The sequence below is a fragment of the Choloepus didactylus genome, chromosome 6, assembly GCF_015220235.1.
Source record: "Choloepus didactylus isolate mChoDid1 chromosome 6, mChoDid1.pri, whole genome shotgun sequence".
Classification (NCBI taxonomy): domain Eukaryota; kingdom Metazoa; phylum Chordata; class Mammalia; order Pilosa; family Megalonychidae; genus Choloepus; species Choloepus didactylus.
In genome coordinates, this window is record NC_051312.1 from 34722181 (window position 1) to 34734273 (window position 12093).

At 53.0% G+C, this 12093-nt stretch overlaps 1 protein-coding gene across 3 annotated transcripts in view; it reads right to left on the reverse strand.

Moving 5' to 3' along the window:
- The window catches only part of TSPAN18 (tetraspanin 18), a 199161-nt gene that overhangs the window by 32120 nt on the left and 154948 nt on the right, over window positions 1-12093 (reverse strand). The window lies entirely within an intron of this gene.

The window sequence follows — 12093 nt, forward strand, 5'->3', positions numbered from 1 at the left end:
ATATTTAATTACTGTAGTACGTCAATAAGGTGCAGCCACATTAAAGAAGCTGTTTATGAACACACACCCTTCCGATGCACACACTCAGCCTAAGTGCCCTGCTAATCTGGGCCCATTAGCGCTAATGAAAAGCTCTCAGCACCTGGGGCCCCTCCAGCTGGGGAGCCCTGCCCAGGGTGCCCAACTTCTGCCAAGAAGGCAGCTCCTGAGCGCCCTCGTCGGGGCTGCATGGAAACCATGTCTTCTTCGAGAAACTTGTGGCTAGCTCCTGGCACAGGCTTGATGTACACTGACGTGCCTGCGTGTGGCTGACAACCCAGGAGGAGATGGCAGACACGGGTGGTCCACACACCTGGACACCACCCGGGCATCTGCAGTGACACCTGTGCCAGTGGGACCCGTTTCATCAGACTCTCTCCCCAGAAACCCCAACTCCCAGGAGAGAGAAATGTGATGTTCGAGAGAGTTCCCTAGTTTTGCATAAGAGTTTGCCAGAAGGTTCCTTAGAGAGCCAACTCCCAGCATAGGAGATGAGGGTTTGATTTCAGAAGTCAAACGGGCCCATATGGCAGCTCTTATTCTCTCCCACCTGCAGGGAATTCCACAGCAGGATCTTGCTCAAATGCTGGGCTGGAGGACAGATCCAGGGAAAGCGGTGGGTATTCCCATGGGGAGGGAGGGGGAGATTTCTGGGTTTTAAGATGTCTGTTCAGATTCCCTCTTATTAAAGCGCAAGCCAGAATGGGGTCAATGAAGCGGTAGTGTCTGCAAGATTCCTACCCACCCATCCATCCATCTATCCACCCACCCACCCCTCCCATCCATTTGCTCAATAGACATATACTGAGATCCTACTACATGCCAAGCATTAAGTTATGAAATGGAGATTTAAATAGGCACATTCTAGGCTATTGGGTGGTGGCAACATTAGGAAGTAGGAGAAGAAAAGGAAACATAACAATAGATTTGCAGTAAGCATCTGATAAACATATAATCCTGTAGGGCTACAGGAGAGGGACTAACTCCACTGGGGGCAGTTGGAGGAGTCAAGGTGAGTCTTGAGGGAGGGAACAGGTGGAAGCTGGCAGGTAGAAAGGCAGAAGGAGAGCCTCCCTCTCCAGAGCTCGCCATAGCCCTGGGATGAGAACCCATATCTGGTCTGAAAATAAACACATGAAAGGCTTTTGTTCTGCCTGCCCCCATATCTGCGGTGTGCCAGCTCATTAAACGCTCATGACAAATAGAAGTGGTCCTGTCATCCCCATTTTACAATGGGGAAACTGAGTCCTAGAAAGGGGAAATGACTCGTCCAACTTCACGCAGTTATTGCATGTTGGAGCTGGAATCCAAACCCAGGAGTCAGAATCAGAACTAGCTTTGATGGGAAATGCTTTGCCCCCACGGGTTACACCAAATCCTCACAACAGCCCTGATAGGCAGAATATGGCCCCATTTTGGAGAAGGAAACCAAAGCTTAGAGATGGAAGTGACAAAGCTGCGAGTCCTTCTGAGTCTACATTCCTTCTACAACTCCAGGCGGGAAGTCAGAGAAACTGTGTGTTAGGGAAGTGAGGTAGGGAAGGGGCAGCAGCCAGGCCCCATTGGGCATCGTGGTGAATCCCCTGAAACCAGCCCTGGGAGTGAGGGGGCTCTGTGTACTCTGGGTGGACAGCCAGGTGGGAGAAGTCCCCTGGGTTTAAACAAGACCCGCGGAGCTTTGGGCTGGAAGCTTGTCCAGGTGCGGTGCGAGGTTCAAAATGGAGCCTGTTCACATTCTGTCCTGAGAGTGTGGCTCTCAGCAGCCTTGGGGATGGGAGCCCTGAAGTCTGTTTCAGGGTCTGCACCCCACACCCAGGGCTTGGGGAAGCAGGGAGGGGGTGATGGCTTTCTCCTGCCTCGTTCTCCTCTGGTCCCCAGTGTCACCACCCTGCCTGGCATCTCAGGCCAGTGGCTATGTGACATGGCCCATCTTCCTCCGGACACTGAGGATGGGATGAAACAGATGGGTGACATGAGATATCAGCCAGTGACAGAGGAGAAGCTGAAGTCGGCTGGATGCCAGGGTCATCCGCCCTGAACTCAGCTGAGGGCCTGGCCGGTGTGCCCACCTCCCCTTCACCGGGAGGCTCCACCCCTTTGAATGCCATCTCCTGGGTCTCCTGGCCTGCACCAGGCTTGCTCCTCTTTGGAGTCCCAACCTCCTTTTCCTTCTCTTTGTCTTCCTTGCTCCCCGTGTCCGTGAGCTGGCTCCTCTTTATTTCTGACACAGGGAGCATTTGCACTCAGGGGAAGCTGGAAGAGGACAGCTGGGTCACGCCTGCCACACTTGGCCCTCACCACTGCCTCTGCAGAGCTGGAATGGAGCTGGCCTCGGCCGGTTCCCCTGGGACCTTGGGAAAGTCAATTCCTCTCCCTGCGATGTGACGTCCTCCTCTGAAATATGTGAATACCCATTTTGGTAGTTGTAAGAACTCATGATATCACAGATATGGAAAGACTTGGAAATGTGTAAAGGCTGTTCCCTTGGCAGCGGAAGCGGGGGGAGGGATCTATTATTATTACTTTCATCATCATATATTGCAAATAAGTGGACACCCAACCCACATTCACCAGTCATCAATGGAGGCAAGCATGGAGAAGCAGCAGGGACATACATCTGGGTCACGATGGATACAAACATCTTTCACTTCAACAACCCCCAATTCAAATTAATTGCTATACTTTTTTAATAACCAAGTCTAATAATAACTAATAGTATTGAGCATTTACCCTGTGCCAGACTCTGCTAGGTATTTCTCAGGCATTCTCTCATTTCATTTGCACCTACAAGGGAGGTACCATTATTATCCCATTTTACAGATGAGGAAACTGAGGCTGGGAGAAGGAAATGAACAGGCCTGAGTTCACATGATTGGTAAGGCCCAAACCAGAGCTGCTGACATGACACCAGTCCACAAGGCATGACCCCAGGCAGAGGCCTCTGTACGCCTTAGCCTCCAAGTCTCCAACCCAGAGCCACGCTCTCCTGGATCAGGCCATCAGGCAGAGTCCCGGGAAGCCGGCTGGGATCCTCCCTGTGCAAGCTGCAAGGACCTCCAAGATGGCCCAGTGCTGCTCATCCTTTGACAGATGGGAGCCCCGAGGCCCAGAGAGGGGCAGAGGAGGGGCCAAGGTCATGCAGCGCCCCAGGGTTCTCCTGAGTGGGCCCCTGCCTGGGCCAGACGGCTTTATTAATCTCGCCCCTCCCCACGGGTCCAGATGGCGACTCAGCCCATCTGCAGGGAGCGCACCCCGGAGGGGCTCTCTGATTAAGAAGAACAGCTCAGTTCATCAATCACTCCTTTTATTCCACCATCCCCAGCCCCCGGGCATGCTTTCTGGAGAGAGAAAGAAAAGAAGGCAGGTGGACACCAGGGATGGAGAAGCCCCCATCTGGGGAAGCAAACACCATGGAACGTCTCCTTCCCACCCTGGCCAGGTGGGGGCGCCGTGGTCCCAGGTGGAGCCGCACAGGTAGGGCCACCTCACCTCCAGCCACCTGGATTCCAGCCATCCCCAAGTCTGCCGCAGACAAGCTGTGAGACCTGGGCCAGCCTCCTCACCCCCTTGAGCCTCCATTTCCTCTTCTGTGCGATGGGGATTCTCTGCCCTAACTCCCAGGGATATTGTGCGGATCAAGCAGGATGCTGTGGGTGCAGGCATTTGACGGACTGCACATTCGGTTCCTTCCCCTGCTTGCCAAGCGCCTGATAGTGCCAGCCCTGGATGGGGTCCAAGGCAGAGAGGCTAACGGCTTCCTCCCTCAAGGACTCACAGTCTGGTGAGAATCAATAGCCCCAGGCCTCTGAGAAGCCTGTTAACAGCCACATCAGCCAAGGGTGCTGGGCTTACCAGGCAAGACAGGGAAATGAAGCACCAACTGTTAGGGTGGGACCTAGAAGGGGAGCCCAGAATCCCGGGTGGCTTGGGTGAGCGGAGGACAAGGAAGCGATCAATATGTACTGCGCCCCAATCATAATGCAAGGCATTGTGTCATGAGCCTTTAGTTATATACAAGCAATCTTGATCCTCCGAAAAGCTTTGCAAAGCAGGCGATATTTTCACGGCTGCCAATGCTCTTGTTTACAGTTGAGGAAACGAAGGCTCAAGGGGCAAGGGAAGGTGCCCGAGTGGCAAAGGGCTGCAGCCACAACTCAATGCCCGGGTTTTGCCCGACTCCAAAGCCCTCATCTTCTCCTTCACCAGGACTTTGGGGGCTGAGGCTTATGGGAATAACAATGCTTCTTGCAATCAGGTTCGGAGGCTGAGAAGGGGAAAGACCGATCTGCTGGCTGGCTGTGCCTGCTGGGCCTCATCTGAAGGCAGTCTCGTAAACAAGCAATTGGCCAGGAATCTTGGCGTGCCAGGCGATGGCACAGATGCAGGGACGTGGCCACAGCTGAGCAGAGATAACATCTAATTAGGCTCCTGAGGGGTGGGTGTTGGGGGTTAACGGTGCCATGTGCAGAGCCTGCCGTGGATGCAGTGAGATGCTAAATGACAGCCTCCTCCTGCCCAGACTCACTGAACTGTGAACGCTGAGGGGGCAGGAAGCAGTCCAAGGGGTCTGGGGAGGCCCTGTCTCTAGGATGTGGGTTGAGCCAGCTCCAGGTGTTCTGTACCTGCTACCTGCCCTCTCTTCTGCTCCAAAACTTCCACAGCGCCATTTCCATCAGAGAATCTTCCAATAAGGAAGCATCCTTAGTGAGTACTGTCGTGCTCATTTTGCGCTGGGGTGCAGAAGTCCAGAGAGTGGAGGGGTCTTATCTAAAGTCACACAGCAGGGCTGGAGCCAGAAGCTCCTGATTTTAAGCTCTTCATACCACTCAAGGTGGCCTCCTAAGACTGACATCTTAATTTATTTTGACTTCTGAAAACACTTTTATGTGCATGATTTTATTAAGTCCTCCTAAACACCCCATGATGTGGGTACTCCTGTTTTACAGATATGGAAACCAAGGCTCGGAGAAATGAAATCACTTGCCCAAAGTCATTCAGTACTTTGGAGGAATGGCTGGGACAAAACAGGGTTCTTTTACTTCTGCCCTGGCTTTGTCCAGAGGCATGGCCTCAGGGACTTTGACCCAGCTGCTCCCCCGGAATTACCCTTGCTACAATCCATGCCTTCCATCCCCAATGACCTGGGCTAGATGTAAGCCACAGAAGGTGCCCGTCCCCTTGCTTTTGGCACCAGGCATTGCACTGAGGTGGCCCATTTGCAAAAGTCTCTGGGGACAAGGGCCCTGCACCCTCTTGTGATACACTTACTTTGTCACACGCAGGGCATGGAGGGCAAAGCAACCCGGGCGGCTTGGGCTCAGTTGTGAGCACAGAGGAGTGGAGGTTACTCTGTATCAGGAATGGGATCTGGCCCCTGGACACCAGAGTCCATGTCCAGTGTGGTGCTCCACAGCAAGGGGTTGCTGAAGCAGCATGAGGGACTGAGTTCAAGGGTCAGGGGAGAGGAGGGGAGGGGACAGGGAAGACACCCTCCCTCCTCACAATGCCAACCCAAGCCCCCATCCTTCCAGCCCAGCTGAGCCCTTCAGGAAAGCCTCCCTGACTGCCAACCCCTGCCAGCTGAGGACGTGTAGGTGTGACGAGGAAATGCGCAGACATTCCTGGCACACAATGGGGTCTCCAGAACTCAGGGTGGGGGGCAGGCTCAGAGCAGGTCACAGCCTGGGAAATCCGTCTAGATCATGGCAGGAAAAGCTGGGTTTGGGTGATGGTGCAGGCACCGGAGGGCAGGGAAAAAGGCAGACTTGGCCTGCTGGGGTGGGGTGGGGGGAAGCAGACAACCCCACAATCAAGTCCAAGATCCTGGGGAAGGTGGTCCAAGATCCTGGGGAAGGTGGTGCGGGCAGGGGCAGGCAGCCTGGCTGCTTCCCCACGCGGTTCAGAGAGCGTCCGCCCCCTGGTCCCCCAGGAATGCCAAGCACACTGCTCTGCAAAGAACACGTGTCTCCCCAATCACAATACAGTGGTCATTCAGCCCTGATGCATTTCATTCACTCATTTGCTCCTACATCTGTTCTTTCACTTATTCCCATTTAGTGAGCACCCTCGGCCTTTGTGGGAACCCCACTGACAGACAGACTGGAAGGACTGACCCACAGCCCCACTGACCTTGGCCTCTCTGAGCTGCTCTGGCCCCAGCTGCTCAGCTGTGTCATTGGGGTCCCAGTTGTCCAGAGGCCCCCAGGGACTCACAGGCCACAAGTCTCGCCAATTCTTGCACAAGCACAGGCTTCCAACACCAGATGCTGCTTTACCTGCACTGAGTCTCCAGGACACCACCTGGAAGGTTATGCTAAACTTCATGTGGTTATTCAGCTCTTACTCTATACCTGGCCTTGCACTAAGTGCATGCAGGCTCACTTGATGTTTGCAAGAATCCTAGGAGATGGGTTTGCTCCCCACTGACCTGTGATTGAACCAGGGCTCAGAGACCACAGGGAAACTCCAAAGCAGAGCTCTTAACCCTGTAGCAGGGATCCCTCACCTTCTCCCCTACCCCCTTCTCAGTCTGGTGAAGTCTATGGACCCCTTTTAAATGTATAGAATAAAATATATAGCAATACAAAGGAAACCGATTATATTGAACTACAATTACCAAAGTGTTTAAGAGAAAAAACAAATATGTCTTAGAGTAATGCAAATGCTTCTTTATTAAGGCATTAGACTCAAGATCTAGTGATGAGTCTGGTAACTCAAGAAATCTGCAACCATTTTTAGGTGCTAGGAAAATCTCTGTTTATACCTGTTGATGACCATGTCACAAGTACTGCTAACAGTACCATAGTTTGTTGCCCGTGTTCATAATTGAAAGAAATGCTCAGTTAGACATTATGAAAATGAAGATACTATTTATTTCTCAAGTTCACCAATTCCTTGAATTCTGTGGGGTCCATGGACTTGGGACATATGTCCATCCTGAAGAGAACTCCAACCCATCCGTGGCTCAACAGTCTAACCTGCCTCCCAAGCAAAAGACAGCCCCCACCCTCAGTAGAGGGGTGAGAAGTTTGCAGCTGGGGCCATGGTGACCATGGGGGCAGGGAAGGGAACCTCAACTCTGATCACAGAGCCTGATCCTGCATCTTCCAGGGGAAAGGAGCCCTCCCTGAAAGGTGAGGCCACCTGGGGTACACGTGCCCCTCTTTCTGTCCGGGGCAGGCCCAGCCAGATTGGGGAGGGGAGAACAGTATCCAAACCCGCCCTGGGGGTGGGAGAGGGCAGTTAAACCCTCAGGCTTCCAGATGCCAGCCCTGAGATCTGGATTCTCAGAAGAGTCTACATGGCCAGGTGCAGAGACCGCAGGGTGAGAAGGTCTCTGAGGTCTGTCTGGGGCTCTAGGCAAGCTGAAAATTATGTGCATCCCAAAGCTGGTGGGCACCTTGTAACTGGCCAACGGCCCACGTGCCAGCCAACCCCCCACCTCCCACACAGGCCCCTGTCCTGTCATTCCCAGCATAGCCAAGGTCCTCCGATGTCACCCGGTACCCCACATTTGGCTCACGGCCTCTTCCCCACCTCCCATTCCACTCCCCTCCAATGCAGCCAAAGTTCAATGACAATTCACAGCTGCTTAAGATGCCACTGGCTTCTTTCCATAGAATTAAAATCTTCACTCCAGACACTTGGGAGATTTTAATTCTCTAGAAATCCTCCTGCCTTTGGAAGGAGCCTGGGAATGGGGTGGGAGGGAGCAGCCTTTGCTCCTCTCTGAGGTCTGTGATGGGGTCAGGGAGTCTGCTTGCACTTAAATTCTGGGAACTGCATGCAGGAAAGAGGGTGTTTTGAGAACTGCTGACATGTCCCCCTGGCCAGGGGTGTGTGGGGGAGTGCAGGGTAGGGGGGTGGGCTGTGGGTCTCTCAGCGCCCAACCCCAGCCTGAACCCCCTTCAAGGCAAAGGGTTTAAATTGAGACCGGGAGAAAACTTCAGGACAAGTCTTCTCCGAGTGGACCCACTTCCAAAAGGGGCACCTGCAGGATGCTGTGTGTGGGAAACAGGCCACCACGATGGTTTTCTGGCCCGTCTGTTCCAGCTGGGCCCCGAGGCTGCCTTCCAATTCAAATCCCGGAAGAGGGAGTTGCACCAGAAAGTAACTTAGAGAGCACCCCCATTTAGAAAGCACTCCCATTTTATAGCTGAGGAGACTGATGCTCAGAGTGGAAGGGCCAAACGCCCTGTGGGAGGGAACAGGGATTTGGGAACATGGAAAATTACGGTTGCTGTCTGAACTTTCCCACCAGAGTGTAAACCTCTTGGTGACTTATCTCCTACTTCCTCGGAGTTCTTTCACAGATACAGGGTGTACTGGTCAATCCTCCCAGTGGGGATTCAATAAATGTAATGCGATCAATATAAAAACTGCCACTGCTTCATGTGTGCCAGGAACCATCGGAAGTAAATTTCCAGCATTATCGGAAGGTGTATGAATCATCCCGAAGTCATTCAGGAGTCCAAGAGTCATTCAGGGGCTCAGAGAAGGTGAGTTAGCTTCCCAAGATGGCCCAGCTGGTGAGGGGCAACACTGGGGTTCAGTCCCACATCTGTCAGACCCCGGAAGCCAGGCTGCTAATGCTGTGACATCTCCTGGCTGGCTTGGCTATCGGACACCAGGCCAACAAGGCGGAAGCAAGTGGCAAAGGAAGAGAACTGGCCGGGAGGCATGAGTCTTGGGTTCAAGTCTAGACTCTGAAAACTTGGGGCAGGCCTACCCCCGTCTGAACCCCAGTCCTTCCTGCTGGTTCTCACGGTCAACTGCATCTATAAGCCTCAGAGGGGAGCAGGAGCCCCCAATCCCCCCCTCTTTATTTCATATCCCACCCCCCTCCCGGTCTGGAGCAACCAGCCAGAGACCATTTGAAAAGCTGGATAATCCACCCCAAATATGCTGGGCCGTTGCCGAGGCAACCTGGCCTACCAAACAGCCCAGATTTAAATATTTAATGGCTTCACGGGTGTTAAGGGGGCCTGGGAACCCGGAGGGAAAGGGCACAGGTCTGAGCCAGGGGGAGGAGCGTAGGATCCCGGGAAACTCCTGCCAGAGCAGGGCCCCCGACCCCACAGGGAAGGGTGCCGCCGAGGGAGGGGCGCACCAGCTGGGCCTCCAGGGGCCGGGGTGGAGAAGGTCCGGTTTCCCAAGGACATGCGGCTTCTGTTCCTGTATTCACTGCTGGACAGGGAGTGAGGGAGGTCAGGGAGACAGAACCCCAAGGCCGGGACCTCGGGAGCAGGGCAGGGGGAGGTCCCGGGGGGAGCTCTCTGTTGGAGGTAAACAAAGGAAATTTACTCTTATTATTTTTAATAATTGATTTATATTTAATTATAATAGACCACTGTACCAAGTTCTTACTTTATTTCCTTTGAATATCACACTAATCCTAAGAGGCAGGCATATTATTATTATTTCCAATTTACAGCTGAGAAACTGGGGAGCAAAGAGATGAAGTGACTCGCCCAGGAACGCACACAGAGCTGCAGGGTGGCAGGCTTGGGCCCAGGGCGGTGTGGCTCCCAAGTCAGGACCTGGGGTGGGAAACACTGATGCCGGCTGAGAACAGTAAGGACCGCAGGTGGGAAGCACCGTGCCCACGGGTTGATCTGATTCACTTAACCCTCACGAGGACCCCAGGCTGGAGGTACCCCCTTTTACAGACATGGAAACTGAGGCCCCAAGAGAGGAAGATGCGAAGATCGTAGGTAAGTGGCACAGCCTGTGTGCAGGCCTCGGCAGTCCACCCCAGAGCCACTACTCTTCATCCAGTGCACCTTACCCACCTTTAGAAAGCTCTTCTAACCAGAGTACAATTGGAAGACACAAATAAATAAACACAAATGAAATTTTAAATCCTTTTTCACCCTGGCGTTTTGCCAAGTCCTCGCGAGCTGGTGAGGACAGCAAGAGGAAATTCTTCCTGTAACTTAGTAAGAGATGAGTCAGCCCAAGGTTTGGCTTCAGCAAACTTGCTCTGCACACAGAGATGCACACGCACAAACCCACATACACAAACCCACCCAGATAACAATACAGATGCAGGCACACAGACACATTGTGTGTTACAGACGCTGACACAGACGTCCCTATAGACACCCCCAGGCAGACACACAGACAGTAATACAGATATACAGACACAGGAATAAAGACAGGTGCATATACAGACACCCATGCAGATACACACACAGACACACGCACACAAACACACATAAAACATATACACAAATCCACACAGACACCCCCAGGTACAGATACAAACACCAATACAGACATACACAGACATGACAAATATACAGATATGACTCAGATACCACATAGGTATGTACATGCAGGCACACAGAGACACAGATACTGACCCAGAATACACACATACACATACACACAGACACAGACAGACACCTACACAGACACTTCACATATGGCCACTGGTCACTTTCCTGCCTGAGTGAGCTCATTAACAAAAGTGTCATGAAAAAGATATCCAAAGTTCATGGGTCAATCCTTTGCCAAATCAAGGCTGTTTCTAAATAGTAAAGCTGACCCTATTAAAGATCTTCAGCAAGGAGATCAAACCCCACAGCCTCATTTGGATGTCTCCTCCTTAAGAGGGAAGTTCTTCCTGGCATCTGTCCAGATTCCCTCCTGCTTTACATCACTCACAACACAACTCTTTCCACCGATTCACTGCTTTCCAGCCCCTAAAGGCCTTCCACTTTTATGCTCTTGCAGATCCTCACAACCACTCGGCAAGGCAAGCAGGGTGGAGATGATTGTATTTTATGGGGAATGGGCCCAGAGAGGTTAAGGCACTTTCCTGGGTTGGTACAGCTACTGTTTGAGCTGGGCTTCAACCCAGAGGTTTTGCCTTCAGCTTTACTGCTGGTTTCACAGCTCATTCAGCTAGACTAGGCTGCTGTCAGTGTCCACCAGTTTTACTCTGTCTCCTCTTCTGCAAGGAGCTTCCTCAGTCTGTGGTCAGCAAATGGACGTCACCGGCCTGGCTCACTCACTGCCCCTCCTCCCCGAAGGATGCCTGGGAGCCGTGAGGAGGGACGGGACGGCCTCTCCGACCCCCGGGCCCTGGGTTCTTCAGAAGCCCCTGGACCCAAAGGTGACAGCACCCTCCTGCCCTAGAGGCAGCAGGTGTCTTGAGCTGAGGGCGGACCAGCAAGGCATCCTCCACTCTTCACAGCCTCCTCCACTTCCCCGGTGGGCTTCCCACACCCTCCAGGGCCCAGGAACTGTCGTCTGAAGCAGAAATCAAGCCCAGCCGGAGCCTCGCCCTGACCCGGCAGGCAGCACACCGCACCCCTCACCCCCTCACATGTGCTTGGTAATAAATACTGGAGACAGAGGGTCTTCTCAGGGCAACTGCAATTGATTCTCATCATCTGGCCTGAATTAGGGAAGGCCACAACCCCTTCTCATAAGAGGAATGACTACAGGTATTTGGAGCTCAGGTTATAGAGGGCAAACAATGGGAAAACAGACTGTGGGGAAGCGCCACGCCCTACCTCAACAGAGAAAAGCCCACAAGGAAATGAATCAAAGGAAGAGTGTGGGGGCCTGGGCAGGCCAGATGGACAGACTGGAGTCGCAGTGTCCTGTTTTCTTTCCTCCCCATGGGAGAAAACATCCCAGCTGCTCCTTGGAACCATAAAGGTGTGTGTGTGGGGAGGGTGGGTGGGGCTGGGCTTGGATGGACAAAGAGGAGCTAGGAAAGGGCTCCATCCTCTTCCAGACCCCAGCCACCAAGTCTGCCCAACAGCATTGGTTTCCAGGCCAAGAAGGGAGGCCGGCAGTCCCTCCAGGAAGTCCCAGGGACAAGCAAGTATTGGGTCTTACAGAGCTCCAGGAGAAGGTCTCTACTTTCTTTTGGCAAAATAAAAAATAAAACTTCTCCAGGTCTTGGTTTCTCTGTCTGTAAAATGGGAACAGAAATCCCACCTTGCTGATCCCATGGGCTGGGGTTGGGCTGGATATGAGGAACCCACCAGAGGCTTTGCAAGGATCTGATCTGGAGCAGGGTTGCCAACTTTTCCCATA